Source organism: Ostrea edulis, chromosome 6 (assembly GCF_947568905.1).
Source record: "Ostrea edulis chromosome 6, xbOstEdul1.1, whole genome shotgun sequence".
Classification (NCBI taxonomy): domain Eukaryota; kingdom Metazoa; phylum Mollusca; class Bivalvia; order Ostreida; family Ostreidae; genus Ostrea; species Ostrea edulis.
In genome coordinates this window covers 19,615,384-19,634,861 of record NC_079169.1, presented here as the reverse complement: position 1 = coordinate 19,634,861, position 19,478 = coordinate 19,615,384, and the positions used below count along the sequence as shown (strand labels likewise).

Genomic DNA, 19,478 nt, shown 5'->3' with positions numbered 1-19,478 from the left:
GACTATATTTTGTGGCGGAAGGATTGATTAATCAAAAAGTTCTTAATCTGCCAGATATTACAGTTTCTATTTCATCCAATAAATCTTTTTTTATACTCCTAGATGTGTATTTCAGTTTCATAATTTATAATACGAGAAGTTGAAACTTGAAACTAGTTCAAATGTTGTAGATCACCAATTCTTAAAAGAGTTTAAATCGATTTACTATAAATTTTGTATTAAAATTCTGTATTTTCGCAAATAATTTAAAAATTTGATCTCTAACCTCCACTTTTTAAAGTTAGAATCTAAACTCTAAGAAAAGACCTTGAAATTTATGTGAAATTTTAGAAATTGACATTACTCCTAATATGTCCTTTTAAACTCTCAATTTTGATATCATGAATTGTTATTATTTATTCCTATTATCTATTTTATGTAATGACTGATTTGTGTTACTTATGTTGTGTTGACATCAACAGACGAAACAAGTTTAAACGAATAAATCTTGAGTAAATTCTAAGTGCAAAAAAGTCATATTTAGAACACTGTGGCTCAATAACGAGCATTGCGACCCCAGTTTTTCTTTTTTAATTTTCCTAATTCTCCTTCAATGTAGAAATAAAAAATACTCTTCCCAAAAAATGGACATTACTCCAAATCTCAGGTGCGAACCTCTTTAAAAAGTAGTTCATTCTTAGCTAGCGAAAAATTATTTTTCCAAAAGGTAGAGGAAAAGCAGCTTTTAAGCGTGTAAAATAAAATGCCATCATTAGCAATCCTTGTGTCGAAATATTGTACAATAATTAAACATTCCTTGGGATGACCGGGCAAATAAAAGCCAGTCATTTAAGAATTAAATCCTACTGATGCTTCATTAAGTACAATTATTGTACATTTAGTTACATAAGTAACAAAAATTGTTGTTCCAATCTCTATATCTGAATAAACAGATTAGTCAAACCGATTAAGATCAAGGCATAGGGCCCATAGCGGGTGTGCCCGGTCGACAGAGAATGGATACCCTCTAGGCACCTGACCTGTTACATGTATGTCCATGGGTCCGTGTTTGTCCAACTCTTTATTAGTCCCCTATCGACGATATGACAATCTCACAGTTTTCCAAAAGGACCGCGTTAAAAATATTGCTAATACGGATCATAAAAAAACCTCTTATTCAATATTTCGCGAGGTTGAGTCACGTCATCATGCGGAAAGCATTTTAAAACTGCGTTTTTAAAAATAGAAGGAAGAAAACATGACTCGGCTTATCAGGACGCAGGCAGCATTTATCAGTCGCTAGTATCCTGTCATGATACCCAACATAGTCTATTATAATAAAAATAGAAGCATGTCTTAGAGAAGATAAAAACGAACCGAGGAGTTAATCATTTCAAGAAGGAAGCCAGTTTTGTTATTTCCAGTAGACGTCATCAAATGCATTTTTCCCATGAAATGGTTATTTTGTCATTACAAACAAAAAGTAGAGTTGAATTTTTTTAAAAACAATTTTAAGTTTTAATTTTCCTGCCGTTACGTTAAACGGAGGAATAAAATTACAATGTACCATGAAACTTAACAGTCTGACGGTTATCGGATTTGTAATGGCACGTTATAGTCGTAAAGACAACGAAAAATTATTTAACAACCCAAATGAGTTACTTATTCCACAACGGCGAGCATAGTCCTAAATTCTTGAGCCCTTTGCCAGCATTGGTAACGTCTCCTTTATAGTGAAAAATTCTCGAACGGGTCTCCCGTTAAATAATATAAAATCAATCACTCTACAGATACAGATCGGTCACGGTGGCTCAGTGGTAGAGCGTTTCCTTCGTTACGGGAACGTCGAATTCCGCTCGTGCCATGGCCGCGTCAAACTGAAGACTAGTGATTGCTCCTTCAGCAAACGCTCGGTAGAAGATTGAATCACGGGTCTGTCGGATATGACGTTAAAAACGGAGGTCCTGCATCGCGGCAGTTTGTACATGTGCAAATATTTTAATCACTGTGTGTATTGATTGAGTAAAGTTATTATTTAAGAAACAATGGATCATTTTAAAATATCTATCGGAATATAAATACGGGTTGGTCATGTGATGAAATCCATAAAGCCTGTATTTATATTTCGATAGATATTTGTAAATGATACCTTATTACTTTTAAGTAAGTAGCGTATATTTGCGGTGAAATTTTAATTGATAGGTCTGAAATCCTCCACACTAGTTTGCATTTCGCCGCTGCCATAGGTAAGAAACCACCCAGTGACCTGTAGCGGTAAATGTCCTATTAAAAATAAGCAGGTGAAATCGAGAAAACGATGACGTATACAGTATCTCTGTTACATGTATGTTTAGAACACGTGGCTTGAAATTTGGTATGCAAGTGGTTAAAACGTTATCCTATGCAAGGAGACCGGATAATTACGCATACTGCACCTAGTTTCTGATTTTTAGGCATTTCGAGCGAGTGGGTATTTTTTTTAATTGGGTCAGAGCTAGACTGTGGCGTTGGTGGCGTAGTGGTTAGGCCGAGAGGTCGTGGGTTCGAGTCCTGACCGCAGCAGGGCTGACGTTGTGTCCTTGGGAAAGACACTTTACATGAATTTCATCACTCCACACAAGTGTAAAAGGGGTACCTGGCTATAGACAGTGAAAGATATTGTTAGAATGTTAGTGCTCTAGCGCTTATAACGGCAGCTTGCACTGTATGCTTCCTAGGAGGCTGAGAAAGTTCTAGATTGATATAAGGTCTGCCGGGGTAATAATGTACATTGATTATTGTAAAACGCTTTGAACAGCATACACTGGATAAGGCGCTATATAAAACCAATTATTATTATTATTATTAGACTGCTTTCTATATTCAAAGTACCACAGAGTTCGGGCACAAACGGGCTTAGCTCCTGTGTGAACTACATCGAAGATATAAATCGGAGACAATGCGAATATGCAACATATTACCCTTTATCGATAGGGACGGGTACCGATATAAGTATGGATATATATCATTAGAGGAACCTTAACCTCACCTACGAGTGATTTCCGAATACCTGGACCCACCCGTCCTCCGGGAGTTCGGTTCCAATGTCCAAAAAATTGCGATTTTTGAAATCTCAAAAACATAATATTTATTGTAATTTTTTAACCAAAACTGGTAAATAGATTTAGTTTCATTACAGGCCACGTGAAAGGGCGGTCCATTCTAATAGGGTCTTCAAACTGTACATGCATTTCTGTGGAACTCTGTATTCGTAACTGCGGGATTGATGTGAATATTTCCAAACATAATATAATACGTACTTCATTGAGGATTGCAATTATTGTTAATATTAGTCTACGAGTTGTATAATTAAAAAAAAAAAAAGCTTATTAACTTAGAAACGTAATAAACATAGTTGTCAATTTGTACTGCGTTTGGTTAGGGTTCAATCTATTTCATTTATTACTTTATTGATATTTATTCATTCCTGAAAATACGAAAAGGATGTGCAGTGTTTTAGGGAATTACGTATCGCTTACAGAAGTTATGAGATTGATCACTGTTCGTAATCTTCACCTTTCATTCAAGACTATTTTTGCGGATTCACACAACTGGTTAACGCTACCTAGTACAGCTTGCAGGGCAGCGATCACGAGTTACCTATCCCTACACAACGAGTTCATTGCCCCTGTATTTCATCAGTTACAGAAATGTAAGTTGTACTTAAAAACGTCAAACTCTTTTTGCAAAAGATAAAAAAAAAAAAAAAAACCAATATGGGAAAATAATATCAAAGTCCAAATAGGCTAATGACGAAGAGGTTGAAGCCGTAAATATATCTTGCCTTCAGTTGTGTCAACGAAGCATACAATTTTATAGAACAACATGAGATTGGTAATCAAATTAGATACGAGGGCGAGTCAATAAGTAACCAGCCTATCCCATTTCCGATTGACCGAAACAGTCACGATTTCCATGCCCTATTTCAATACATGTTTTATACATGGGTACAAAATTGCACGCGTATCGAGTGATTCTTTAATAAGGTGTGAGTGTCAAACCTGACTAATGATGCAAAGGCATGCTTTTCATCTAAAGTTGAGTACCGTGTTACAATTTGGTACTTGCATTTAAAAGGTAAAACAGGCAAGGAAATTCACGACGAGTTAGCCTATGTTTATGGGTCTTCTGCACCATCTTATGTTCAGGTTAAATTCTGGGTAGGGGAATTCAAACGCGGTAGAACATCTTCAGAAGATGAAGCCAGGACTGGACGCCACCGATGAAGAGATGTGTAAGAAAGTTCGGGATCTGGTATACTCCGATAGGCGAATTCAGGTGGAAGAAATAGCGCAGGCATTAGGCATTTCACATGGTAGCGTTTCGGCAATCTTGCATGATCATTTAGGTATGTGCCAGCTAACAGCCCGTTCGGTCTCTAAGTCCCTAAGCGATGAGCAAATGACAACCAGAGCATCAGTATGCAGCGCCTTGTTGAAACGTTTTAGGTCAAAAGATGATTCTCTTTTCCATCTTCTGACTGTAGATGATACTTGGGTTTATTGTTATGCGCCAGAGAATAAAGCTCGGAGTCGTCAGTGGGTAGGACCTGCGTCCCCAAGGCCAAAGAAGTTCAAGACGCAGCCATCTGCTGGCAAGGCGATGGTCATTTTATTTTAGGACGCAAAAGGCGTTATTATGTTGGACTTGTTACCCAAGAGAAGTACAATAACTGGAGTGTACTATACAAACTTGGTAGACGAGCTGAAAACCGCCATCCGTGAAAAACACCTAGGTAAATTCTCTAAAGGTGTTTTGCTGCAACAAGACGACGCGAGAGCCCACACTTGCAAAGTTGCAATGTATTTTATAGAGCAAAACGGGTATGAATTAATACCAAATCCTGCCTATTCGCCTGATTTAGCTCCCAGCGACTTCTTCCCATTTCCAAACTTGAAAAAGGATATCCGTGGACGTCATTTTTGGTCTGGCGAAGAAGTCGTGACGGCAGTTGAGGAGTGGGTCAATAGAAGTACCCTGCCTTTTCCAGTTCTGGGCTGATGGCACTTGAACACCGTTGGTCTAAGTGCATCACACTAGAGGGCAATACATCGAAAAAGAAGAGGTGGATCTCAACCGGAAATAAGGTAGGCTGCTTACTATTGACTCGCCCTTGTACCATATTGCTCGGAAATCAAAAGACTTTTGTGAGATTGTCAAGTAATTCAATACAAATAAGCACACGGACACGTGAAACAGGAACAACCAAAACCACTATTATTTACAGAAATGACCACGTACGGAAAGTTGTTAGATCTTGTATTGAACAGGCTGGGAACCAGGGATTTATCAATGCTGTTTTTACTACAGGTAAACGGTACCTTTCCCATCTTAAAAAACTTAAATTTCCCCTTTTGGAGATGAAAAATTCCCATATTAACACAACATTTAAAAATATTTATTTCTAATACATCGTAATTTTTCCGTTTTTATCCGATTGTGGTTTTATAACATATGCTGATAAAGCGTCATTAACATGTAGAGGCAAGTTTAAGCTTCAAAGTAATATTGATCGGCAAGAATGTCGCATAATGCGACATCATATTTGAAGAGAATTAGAAGACAAGATGCCGTTGGAATGCTAACAATTGCAAAGTTTTTTAAAAATGCAAAACAAAAGAAAGATATATGTGAAAGTGCAGAACCTAAATAGTTAGTCAGCGAAGTTAGAGGTGAGTCGGACACGGAAGAGGACAACGTTTGTAGTGATGAGGAAGAGCAATCGGAGAACGAATGTTATGAATTTAGTAGCCCTGCTAGTGTTAAGTTGGATCAAAGACTTTTTCATCTGAAAAATACGAGAATCGATGCAAGTGGTTGTATTACAACTACCCGAACAGGGGATACATTTGTTAAGTCTGTGAGATGTTTGGGAGGAAGGTTGGAAAATTTACTACTGGCTGTTCTTTGGGTGACCATCCAACAAGAGCGTTAGAGAGTCATGCAGCAAGTGTTGCCCATAAGGACGCAGAACAAGTTAAGAGTAGCAGAAAAAGAGGAAGTGCTATTTCACTAATCCTTGAAGAAAAAATAGAGAGGAAAACATTAAATCGGAATGTTATTTTAAAAACTGTTTCAGTGTGCAAATTTCATGATCCATAAACGATGGGCACTTTCTGAAAACTTCTCAGATTTTGTGAAATTTATTGCCTCTTTAGGTGTTGATGGTGTTCTATGTCACATAGAAACAACTCCCTAAACTGCAACTTACTTATCTTCATCTACTGTGACTGAACTCATCGAAATCTTGAGTGAACATATTGAAAAAAAAATTCCTGACATCTCTTAGAAATGCTGACGCCTTCACTTTGCTTGCCGATGAAAGTTGTGATGAGGCTGGACGTGAACAGTTTGCCTTGTATGGAAAGTGGGAAAATGAAATGGGCGAGATCAAAGAACGATTTTTAGGGGTCATTCATGTTCCAAACACGGACACTGAGTCATTGCTCAACCAAATAAACATTTCATGCTGGCAAAACACATTCAATTTAAAACAATGCGATTTATGGCATTTGATGGAGCAAATGTTATGAGTGGAGAGAAGACAGGTTGGTATTGATGTTGTCATATGACTTTTTAAAACTATGAAGGCATGCAAATAGGAAAAAAGATCAGATTCAAATTTTATGAAATGTCACTCAGTTATCTTACCTGGTATACATACTTGTAGTTCAATACTTACAGGTCATACTTTTGTAATTCTAAATATTAAGTCAGTATGGTATGCAGGTGTGCAGATACGTCTACGCCATGAATCATCTCATGTCCTGTATATGAATTGTAGGTGCCACAAGCTAGCTCTGTGCCTTAAACATATCATGAAGATCCCCTAGTTTGCTCTCCTTCAAGAGGTGGATTCAGTTCTTCTTGGATTGTGGAAAGTCTTTGAGTACAGTCCAAAGAAGTTCTGTGTTTTTAAGGACGTGTAAACTACATATGGCAACAGGTCACTGAAACTTATTAGTGCTGCAACCACAAGGTCATAATGCATGTAATTCATAAGACAAATAATTGCAATATCTGGTTAAATTTCTATTAGAGAGAAAAGAGAGTGCAAGTCCTTAATATTCTATTTCCAAACTTATTGTAATGGAATTCCCACAGCTTATATGTAATATTAGTAAACTGTATTTCAAGTTACTGTGGTGTGAATTTATTTGTAGGTTGTTATCTCATGGAGATGCATGCAGCAGATTTGTGTCCAGGTTTTCGCAGATACTTGATGCCCTTGACAGTATTTATGATGATCGCAAAGAACCAGAGGTGTTTGGACTTAGATGTGCAAAGTTGAGAAAGGATGTAGTTGCCATGATATATTTGTTGTGTGATGTACTTCAGATTGTGAATGCACTGAGTACTTTCCTTCAAAATGAAAACCTGAACTTCACTGATGTGCCTCACAAAGTTGATATTGCTGTCAACAAATTGGATATATTGATAGATCAGTTTGGTGAGATATGCAACAACAAGCATCTCACTTTTTCAACAATTGATGATGCTTTTGTACAAATCATTGACAGGACAAGTTTGCAAAGAAGAATACGGGGTAATCAATTGAATAATGATTACAGCTCAGAGAGTTTTTTTTAGGGAGACTGGCATACCCTTCATTTACAGACTAATCGGTGAGATTGACGATGCTTTTAATGTTTCACCTGTGGTGAAGGGTTGTGCGGTCCTGGATCCTAGAAATTTGCCAGATCAGATTGCAGAGTTGACAGATCATGGAGAGGTAAATATTTTACATGTAATTACATGTATTGTGATCATGCATTGATGAATAATTAAAATATTTCTGCATACGTAAATTTGAGGATTTCATGCAGATTGATATAAGGAAATTGCCTGAATTTTATGGTTCCCCCAAGGAAGACGAGTTTCAGGGCCACATATGTAGAGTTCCGTGTGATCTACAGTCCCCAGAAGCAGCAATAGGTGAATTTCGAGCCTTCCAAACTCATACATGTATGTTTGTTGAAAGGTATGTAGAAACAAAAAAAATGTTATAAATAAATAAAAATAAGTTTCAATTAATTCACTTTATTATCATTTCATTCTCACTCGTTATTTTTCCTTTATTTTAATAACTATTTCTTGTTTCTGATTAAAAACTTACCCTTTTTTATCCATTCAATTAGTATTTATTTTAAGTGTACTAAATGGATAAGAGTTCAATGTTTCTGACAAATGTTTTCAGAAATTTTATGTTTTCCAGTTAGAGTTTCTTCTACATCACAACACAGCAAAGAGGAATCTGACCAGTGTCACATGATCAGGAGAGCATAATGCACATTTAATTCATTTTATAACTAGTTTAAACATTATTTTGGAAAGTAATTCAAATGAAATGTAACTTTTTTTTGATCAATTGTTATCATATTTCTGTTTAAAACGTTTGTTACCCTTTTCTTATTCCATAAAATAATAGCTAATATTACCACTTGCTTTTCTTGATTCCTCCAATTCTATTATGAAAGAAGAATATTGAGATAATAAAAATTATGTTTTACTATAGCTGTAATTTAAAAGTGTTTATAATGTTAATGATTTGTAAGATCATATCTTGCATTGATATTCATTTTTAAGCCCTACAAACTTGCTGTAGAATATCAACATGTTGAGTATTCACAATTGTTTCTGTATTTTATATTTCTTGTTTCAGTCAACGTATGAGACTGGGGAAAAGAATGGACACAACAACACTTTACTCATTGTGCAAGACCGATGGTTTAGGTCAACTGTATCCAAATGTAGTGAAACTTATTAATTTTGCACTACTTATACCATGCTCAACCGCCTCTGTGGAGAGAGGATTTAGCCTAATGAACTCACTTTGCACAATTCTAAGAAACAGACTATCCCAGAATTCTCTCGACTCACTGATGATAATATGTAAAGGAGAGAAAAAATTGTCAGGTGAAGATTTAAATCAACTTATTCAAATGTTTAAAAACCAGACAAACAGAACAATTGACTTGTAAAAGAAAATAAAACAGTACTGATCTCGCGTGGTTTTTGCTTACTTTTTTATTATTTCATATTTCGTCTAAAACATGGGTTTTTCTGGCCTTGATAAAGTATGGAAAGAATCCCCAGAAGGCCTTAGAATGCAGGATTTTGCTCCATTTATCTCCAAATTTTCCGAAGGGGCATGCCCCCGGACCCCCTAGCATATTCGCGCCTCTGGCGCTCATTTCGAGCCTACTGTTCTCAATTTCCCCCTTTACAGGAATAAGGTAGTCAAATAAAATAACTAGATAAATCCCAGGAAACACTTCCCCTGTAGCGAGATGTTCTCGCTAAAACGAGATTATCCCTCTTTAGCGAGGCAATAAACATGACCATAAACAGGTGTTCTGTTGTTTTATTGAAAATAATGACAAATCCCGTGCAATGCCGGGTAATTGCAAAATATAATCAACGCGTGGCGCGAATTGCCTCTATGAATTTGAGAACACAGCCAATAACTTCACATCAAAGTAGCTGCGTAAAACAAAAGAAGGCTGGTATCCAATGCAAATCGTGAGTACTTTTGTTTTGATATCTATATTTTCAGTATTATCGGGCTTAAGAATGATATATACGGAAGCGCATTAGTGCCAAGTTTTTATTTTTTATATTTTACACTTTAATCCGTAAATTTTACATTTTAATCCGTATCTGTAAATTTTGCAATTTAATCTGTAAAATTTACACTATAATCTGTAAATTTTGCACTTTAATCTGTAAAATTTACATTTTAATCTGTAGAACTTATACGATAATCATACCGTGTTTTATATCATGGCCATTTCTTGTTTACTGTTAGGTAATAGATCAGGATAATTTAATTGGTGATTATTTTAAACAGGGCATACATCTTATATAAGGAAAAAAATTCCGTATTTTAATAGTTTTTGAACAGCTTTTGGTCAACACATACTTATGTATATTAAAACATTTTAACAGCTGTTGATCATTGTGCAAGTCATGCGCGATATGAAGTATTTCATTGGTTAGATCCCATTCGGGGAGCGTCCATTAGTTTTACTGATATTCTTTAAATGAAACCGATATACTACCTTACTTTCCTCGCCACACCAACAGTTTTATAGAAATAGAAATTAATATTAAAATCGCTTTTCTACATAATCTGAACAAGTTAGTTGACTCAAGCGATGAGAGAGAGAGAGCCGACATTGTGGATATTTTTCTCGGCAACGGGGCAACCAAGTGATATACAGAAAAACGTACATTTTACAGATTAAAGTGTAACTTTTACAGATTAAAATGCAAATTTTACTGATTAAAGTGTAAATTTTACAGATTGAAGTGTAAATTTTACAGATTAAAGTGTAAAATTTACAGATTAAAGTGTAAAATATAAAATTTAAAAAAAAGTAAAAACATGGCACTTATACGCTTCCGTAGATATAAAACGACAAAGTGTACCTGTGAAATATTCATCCGAACCCATAATTTCATGTGTGCAAAGGATGTAAAGATCAAGTGCTGCAGAGACAAATGATACCTGCTGAAACTTTTCATCTTTGGACAAATTAAGAAAGTACGGAAGGACGTTAGGAACATAACTTTGAAAACCAAAAATACAAAGATAATTCGTATTTACATCTGTATGAATATATTAAAGATGTTTATTTTAGATTGATATAATTTAATTTCACTTGTAACGCGCAATTTGATTTTGATTGAACACACTGAGAAAATTTAGTTTATAATATATAATGTAACTTGGTATGGGCACACACCCCTTTGACGACCCAAAACGGCATTACTTTTTTTTTAAATTTCACATTGTAGCACCGTTACGTTGTAGGCCTTCTATGAAGCAGAAAATCAACAGAAGAAACTGTGCAGAATAAAATACTTTTGTTTAACTTTTTTCGATGTTAAACAATGCGTCAATACCTTTGTTTTTACTTTTAAGTACACAAAACATTAAGGGTAAAAACCAATTCTGATACAACGATTTATCATTTGCAAAATAATGGTATAATAAATTACAGCAACGTTGCTGTTTCATTATAAAATATATTTTTACTTGGGGGATTGCTTGATCCACCTATCAAAACATATAATGCGTCATGTATTACAAAATGTACATATACTAGATGACGTCACTCCAAATCAAAGACATGTGGATCGCATTCTGTGAATTGTTTACATTTTACTGTGTCGGATTTAATAGGCGACAATGCTACATATGTAATGATAAGTTATAATTTAGTTTAAAACTTGTATAAAGTCAAAAAAACCGCAATTCGTGTAGCATTTTCTGATGCATGACGTATTTTGTGTGATGTCGGGATTAGATTTATAAAAAAAAAAAATAAACAACTCTCTGGTACTTTCTGTTGGAGCATCCCAAAAGTCGATCTTGCGCTGCACAGTAAACATGAAGCATACACATGTAGCCTTCACACATCTTCTATTATCAGGATTCGTAGAAAACACCACCTTGCGTTTTCAAATTTGATTAATAAAGTACATGTTCCAGTTATACATAAAACCAATATGGCAGTTTTTTTGTTCGACGCTTCCTCAGTCTGTTGCTAAGTGAATCCTTGCGCGGTGCAAGCGATTTCTATTTGTCAGTGATTGTTTACTCTTTTGTATAAATAAAGACTCGTACAGTGTAGTTTTGTCTATTTGCGTTACATTATAAGGAATGAAGCTAATTTTGACCTATGTTATACGATGAAATATAATTTGGTACAGTTTACGCTTCTTATAATCCGCTTCGCTGATCATAAAGCGTAAACTGCACCAAGTTACATTATATCGTATAACATAGGTCAAAATTAGCTTCATTCCTTAAATAGGTGTTCTAACATAGTGTCCCCACACTATCTATATATTGATTGAGAACTACATCTTGGTAGCCGACGGTCCTATATAACGCTGGGAGATATATATACTTATAAATAAACAATTTTTGTCAATAAACTCCGAAACGCTTGCTTCAGAGTTACTGCTTGCACTTTTAATATTGTTTCAAAGTTGAGATGAAGTCTGTAAGCTTTAAAATAATCTTACTTGATTAGTAAATATCGTAAATTTAATTAAAAACCTACTTTCGTTTTCAATAAACTACCCTGAAATAGCAAAAATGAAAGTAAAGTAGCGGATCTAAGCCAGTTTTCATTTTTTTCATATTTTTAATGACAATTTAAGATAACACGATAATATGAAGTGGATTCGTTGTTCATCGATACTTGATTTTGATGTTACAGAAGAAAGAAGTTATGTTCATTGATGAATAAAAAAAATGTGCCTGTTCGTTTCTTCATTCCGTGATTTTTGTCTTGAGTCAGCCTTATGAAAATGTCCAGAACGAAGAGAGACAACGTCATACCAATCGCACGTTCTCGGGCCTTTCAAGCAAGCCAAAAAGATGCGATTGGTTTACAATATGATCAGCATAAAATTGTGTAGGTTTTCAGTGATAGTTTTACTTAATAATAGTTTTGACTAGGCCCATATTTATCATTTTATGAAGATTTATAACTATTTTCCTTATATATATCTCATTCAACGAAAGACACCCCTTCCCGAAATCACGATCTGACTCATCGATGAATTTCTATATACGATATTCATTTGATATTTTCAATGTACTTAATTTTTCCGTGATTATAAAAGTCACTGTTAAGACTTTCTGTAATAAATTAACAGCTACTGATATGTTCAAACACGTAGATAAACACAAAAAAGGTTGTTTTTTCTATTTTGGTTGAAGATGTTTTGTGATGACACAGATCTTGAAAGTAAGTAATAAGTTGAAAACTGTCCAATATGTCAGATATCGAATGGTTCAGGACTGTTCTGGGAAGTTTTCGTCTTAAAACGTAAACATCTTACTGAAATAAGGTTGTACATTACCTGACAATGTCCAAGAAATCAGGCCACTGTTCACAATATAGCAGTTTTTCCGTTTGTCATTCATATAGTGCAATATGTTTTTGATTATTGTGTTTGACGAGAAAAAAAATATGTGTATTCATAATTTTGCCCTTAAATTGTGGCACTGGACAAAAAACTAGCATTATAAACACATTCGCAATTCTGAGTTTCAAATATTGAAATTATGAACGACCGTTTATTTCGTCATTTGTCAACTATTCGGCATGACAGATTACGTTTGTATTAATAAAATCATAATCTAATTTTCACTCCGGAGAAAGATAAAGGATTATTTCCCTCACGCATAGCTCTTATCATTAGACGAATTTGACTCCACTTTTTTTGGGCACAGTTTTTCCCTATAATAGCTCTAAAACTTCATTGTTATTTCGGATTTCAAACATTTCAGTTGAGCATCACTGAAGAGACATTATATGTCGAAATGCGCATCTGGTGCATCAAAATTGGTACCGTATAAGTTTTACATTATGACCCCTGTGTCGAGGCCTCTGCTGGTGGACTGTTAGTCCCCGAGGGTCTCTACAGCCCGGTAGCTAAGTACTTCGTTACTAGCTTGAAAATACGGATGTATATTTAATTGCTGTTATAAAATTTAGAAATTCATTTCACAATTAAGGATTATCTCCCTCACACATAGCTCTTACATGTATCGTTAGACGAATTTGGCACAGTTTTTCCCTATAATGGTTCTAAAACTTCATTGTTATTTCGGATTTCAAACATTTTGGTTGAGCATCACTGAAGAGGCATTATTGTCGAAATCCGCATCTGGTACATCAAAATTGGTACCGTATAAGTTTTACATGTTACATAAAGAACATTAAATTTGGAACTCCAATTAAGATACTTCCTAATAATCAAGTTTTATTTCCTGTATATGATGTCAATAGATATAACATGACTAATGCACGCAGTTATTCAAATATTTTTCTTACAGTCATTTGAATTGATGATATCGTCCATTCAATTAATGTGCGCAACAATTCAAACACGCATTAAAATGTCCTTCCTCTGCGCAATGGATTTCCCGCGCTTGCTGATTTTATATATAATATACATGCCATTAGATACTAACTATATACATGTTTGTATTTTTTCCTGGATGAAGTGTGGCAAGATTCAGAAAAACTGCACACGTTTACTGATGCTGTTGGAAGTTTAGGATATGGAGCTGTTTTTGGTTCCAAATGGTTTTATGGCAAGTGGGCGGATTTAAATTTGCAGGATTTCAATATCACTTTTAAGGAACTCTTTCCTATAGTGGTTGCTATTGAGTTATGGGGACAAAAGTTGTCTAATTATTCAGTATTGTTCTTTTCAGATAATCTGGCAGTTGCCCACATTATTAATAAAATGTCTTCTAAGGACGAGGCAGTTATGTCTTTAGTAAGAAGATTGGTTTTGGCTTGTTTGGAGTACAATATTTTATTTCATGCAGAACATATTGCAGGCAAACACACTATTTTACCAGATCTACTTTCACGATTGCAGGTAGAAAGATTCAGAGAATTGGCTCCATATATGGACAGTTGCCCAACCAGTGTTCCTCTCGAATACCTTCATATTTGACTGAAACGGCATATAAGGTATTGGATGCTGCAGTCGCTGAAAGCACTCAAACATCTTATAATACTGCCCTGTCAGCATATGAAAAAAGATTTTTAAATGTGCTTCTGTTTACCCATCATCAGTGATGCATGTCTTATTCTTTGTGGCATGGTTACATAGTCAAAATAAATCCCACAATACTATAAGCACTTATTTAGCAGGGATCTCTTATCATCATCGGATTAGAGATCTTGCCGATCCTACTCAATTTTTCATTATCAAAAAACTTCTGAAAGGGCCTCAGCATGTGTCAGGCAAACCTGATGTTCGTTTGCCCATTACATCAACAATATTAAGACAATTGGTCGAAGCATTGCAATATACAGCATTAGGAAAATACAATAAACGCCTCCTGGTGGCAATGTTCACTCTAAGTTTCTTTGCTTTTCTGCGCATTGGCGAAATAACAGCCAAATCTTCTAAAACCTCACAGAAGAACATAATTCAATTACATAACATTGCTGTTGAACCACAAGGAAACAGAAGTCTTTTAACATTAACACTCCATCATTTCAAACATCACGACTCTTGTAGACCAGTGTGTTTACAGATATCAGTTCAAAGTAACAGGTCTATATGTCCAGTGAGAGCTATTTCTAAATACCTCAAAGTTCGGGGTAATTCGAAAGGCCCCCTTTTTACTATTGATGGTAGGTTACCTGTTACTCAATCCTTTTATTCATCAGAGTTAAAAAATGTCATTTCATTCATTGGTTTAGATAACAGACATTACAAATCTCACAGTTTTCGGATAGGGGCAGCATCACATGCTTTTCAGTGCAAAATACCCGAAGACCAAATACGGCTAATGGGGCGCTGGAATTCAAGTGCTGTTAAAAGGTACTTTAGAATTCCTGTTTTCTATGCTATTGATATTTCGCCACAAGTCAGTAAGAATATTTTCACCGTATTTGACTGTCTGAGGCAGCAGATAATTTATCCCTCCTTTTTGGACTGTTAAGGGCCAACACCTGGTACTCTTTTTTATGAACTGTAGTTAGTTTTCGTCCTAATAATGGACCATATATGCCATCTCTTAATCTACACATATATTCAGATTGTACACTGTTAGGGTCTTGTTATGCAATTAATTGAGTGAATGTCTGAGGCAGCACTCTCCAACAGGTTGTTTTTTGTGTTTGAAGGTGAAGAACACTAATTCAGATTTCTCTTTACATTATAGGGTATATTTTTTCAATTAAATCATTTGTTAGATGTTGGACCTGTATTTCCATTTCGTCTCCTCTGTATGGGGCACTTGCCTATATTTTTAGATATGGTCAAGTTGGTGGCCTGTTTCATGCAGAATAGCCCCATCTTTTTTGCCATTTGTACTCCATTATTATATTGTTTATGTTTTCATATCCATAATTGTGTGATTTGCTAGTCTAGATAAGATAAATGTTACTTTAATTCCAAAAAGTGTGACATTTATATTTTGAATATTGTGATTTTGTTTGGCATTTGTAATAAATGCTAATTTCAACACAATCTGACTTAGTACTTATTTAGTAAAACTTAGCAAAAAACATAGCAGAGTAGACTCATGGAGATGTTTAGGGAGGAAAACAAAATGTAGATATAAAGAGGAAGGTATAATTGTATTTATGTGCAACATAAAGTAATTTATACCTTCTCGATTAATTATTGTACAACTACCCGGTATTCTATTAACAATTTTCCCGGAATTTGACGTGTTGAGCTTTTGGGTTTTATGTGTAATTCAACCCCACTTTTTTTGTTCACTTTCACCATCTTTGTTTTGTATATGCACGTCAGTAATTTATAGACAGAAACTTTTAACCCACTTCCTCCTCAAACATCCACTTTCTATCCAGTTATTAACTTTTTGTTAACATTATGCTTTGACTTGTCTGGTACAAATATTTTCTAGTCAGTTAATTTGGTATTATATAATTTTTATTCCAAGTCTTTTGTTTTCATACATATTGATGTGTGGCCTGTTTTATGCAGAATAGCCCCATCTTTTTTGCCATTTGTACTCCATTATTATATTGTTTATGTTTTCATATCCATAATTGTGTGATTTGCTAGTCTAGATAAGATAAATGTTACTTTAATTCCAACAAGTGTGACATTTATATTTTGAATATTGTGATTTTGTTTGACATTTGTAATAAATGCTAATTTCAACACAATCTGACTTAGTACTTATTTTGTAAAACTTAGCAAAAACATAGCAGAGTAGACTCATGGAGATGTTTAGTGAGGAAAACATAAAGTAGATATAAAGAGAAAGGTATAAATAACAATAAGTGTACAAGCATAGTATTTAGCGTTCAAGAAGGCTGTCCCCCTCTCTCTCTCCTTAAAAAAAATTGGAAATAAGGATGGGTTTCCAAACGTCAGTTTCTTAACTCGTGGTGCGTTTCATCTTTTACTAACACATGCATAAATTCGGTAAAATCCATTGGTCCACTGTATTATGAACTCTGACCACTGGTCAGCCAAACATAAAATTGAACGAAGAATAAAAATAATTACCAACTGCACAATACAAAACGTTCACACTGACTCTCACATACTTGAAAAGCTAGTGTGTATTCAATTGGCTATGCACGCCAATATAAATACCGATTAATTACTGTGCATGAATATATCTTCAATAAATTGCAACTGTGACATACGTCCGCATACATTATTGACACAGGAATTTGCACAAGAAAGAAAAGGGGCCGAGTGGTTAGATCATGGCGCTCTAAATCACACGGCCTCTCACCTCTGTCGGCGCGGGTTTGAATCCCGCTCGCGCCGGTAAGAGAGAAACAATGGTCTTTTCCCAAGTACATTGTTTGTATCTGGGTTCTCTCTTCCATCTATAAAAACTGAGCGCCACCAGATAACTGAAAAAAATGTTGAGTGTGGAGGTAAAAATCAATCAATCAATAAAATCACAAGTAATAAAGGATTATCCACAAATTTGGTATGAAGCATCTTTGGGACATAAATTGTAAATTTCAGGACTCCAGCACCCTTGAGGCCTTAGGAGTGGGGCAAGAACTGCCCAAAATTGACAAATTTTTCAAAATCTTCTCAAGAACGGCACATATGTCAGAAAAACTAAATGCATGGTGATGGAGAGCAGGAAGAGCTCTACCAAAATTGTAAATTTCATGATCCCCGGGGTAGGGGTTCAGACCCCAGGGTTGGGCCAAACTTGTTAGATAATGTTTATGTGTAAAACACTTAATATGTAACATCTTCTTTAGTGCTATTGATACTAAATTGAAACTAAATGGATAGAGCAGGTAGTCTTTTACCGAAATTGTAAATTTGATGATCCCCAGAGTAAGGATCCTGACCCCTGGGTGGGGCCAAACTTGGTATACAGTATTTATCTGTAAGTTTGTTGATACTGTATAAAATCTAAATACATACTTTAATGCAAGGCGAAGATAACGAACAGTGATCAATCTCATAACTCCCACAAGCAATACAAAATAGATAGTTGGGCAAACACGGACCCCTGGACACACCAGAGGTGGGATCAGGTGCCTAGGAGGAGTAAGCTTTAATCTTAGGAATAGCAGAAAAGGATGTACCAAAAAAACTTTTGAATTGCGATCATAATCCAGGGTTATGACTTTTGGATGAGTCCAAATTAGTCATATATCTTGATGTCTTAATGTTAATACTCCTATCATTTAAAGCATTTCATCAGTGTATGCACTTTTGAAGACAGTGAAGTTCTAAGAACAGATCTTGTTTTATACTGTTGCTAAACATTAGAATATTTAGAACAGGATTTTTTTCTAGATTTCATAGCCCATGGAAGTAGTGATACTTTTTCACTAGTATTCAGGTGACCGATAAGGCCTGTAGAAGTAGTGATACTTTTTCACTAATATTCAGGTGACCGATAAGGCCTGTAGAAGTAGTGATACTTTTTCACTAATATTCAGGTGACCGATAAGGCCTGTAGAAGTAGTGATACTTTTTCACTAATATTCAGGTGACCGATAAGGCCTGTGGGCCCCTTGTTTCAATTTCTGCTCTGTTTTCTTATCTTCCTTCTTTCCTTTCATACACGAGAAAAGGAAAAGGAAACTCCGGAGAATTAAAGAAATATTACTATTACTTGCATATTTCTACGGAGGGGAGAATGACGGATAGGGGTTTAGAAAATAATTTGACTTCACCCTCTCAATAAACTCTAAAAACATTCCTGTGATACACTACCTTGGAGACGCATCTTTTCCCAGGCCAAAAGCGCACGGAAATTGCATGAAACAGACAAAAATTTCCGTAAGAATTAAATCATACGTGGTAAACAATAATCATATAATAAATTTTAAAGTGATGACTTAACGACGATGCTGATTGGATGAAAAATTCGTTTGATTTTTTTTAGTAAAAAAAAACTGTCCGGAGTTCATCTGCAATAAGCACGCGGAACTGCTTTTCTCTGGAATCCGTCTTCCCACACAAGCATTGATTGATTGAGGTTTTACGCCGTTTTGGCAATATTTCAGCCATGTTACGGCGGTTAATTAATTGAATGATGTTTGGTTGTGAGTGTTTTGAGTTTCCCTGACGGCCGCCAGTGAGCCTACTCTTTTTCGAACATCAGGGAAAAGATTTTTTGCGTGCCAAGGGGTTTGTGATCCTTTACACGGGACACCCTTTAACGTCCCATCCGAGGGACATAAAAAATTTTAAAGTTAAAAATATATAAACAGGTTAAAAAACTAAAATCAATTCGTGTATATAAACAGTTATAATCCTGAACGTGAAAATTCAGTCATGATAGCGCTAGCTATTTTCTTTGCGGTATGTTCCTTTTAAAATTATTTTCTAATTTTTTGTTTTAATAAGATATTAATATAGCTTTATTATTTCTTTATTTTCTCATTGAAAATGGAATCTACTTGATTGGGTTTTGTTTTTTGTGTTTTTTTTTTGGCGTA

The 19,478-nt window shown here is 35.2% G+C and overlaps 1 long non-coding RNA gene across 2 annotated transcripts; it reads left to right on the top strand.

The window, feature by feature from the left end:
- The first annotated feature begins 5,544 nt into the window (after positions 1-5,544).
- LOC125646777 (uncharacterized) lies at positions 5,545-9,017 on the top strand. Of its 2 annotated transcripts, none has more exons than XR_007359819.2 (5): positions 5,545-6,566; positions 6,803-6,964; positions 7,182-7,750; positions 7,845-7,999; positions 8,234-9,017. It is a non-coding gene; the product is annotated as an uncharacterized LOC125646777 (long non-coding RNA). The 2 variants fall into 2 exon arrangements; XR_007359818.2 differs by having other exon boundaries at positions 6,803-6,997.
- The last annotated feature ends 10,461 nt before the right edge of the window (positions 9,018-19,478 follow it).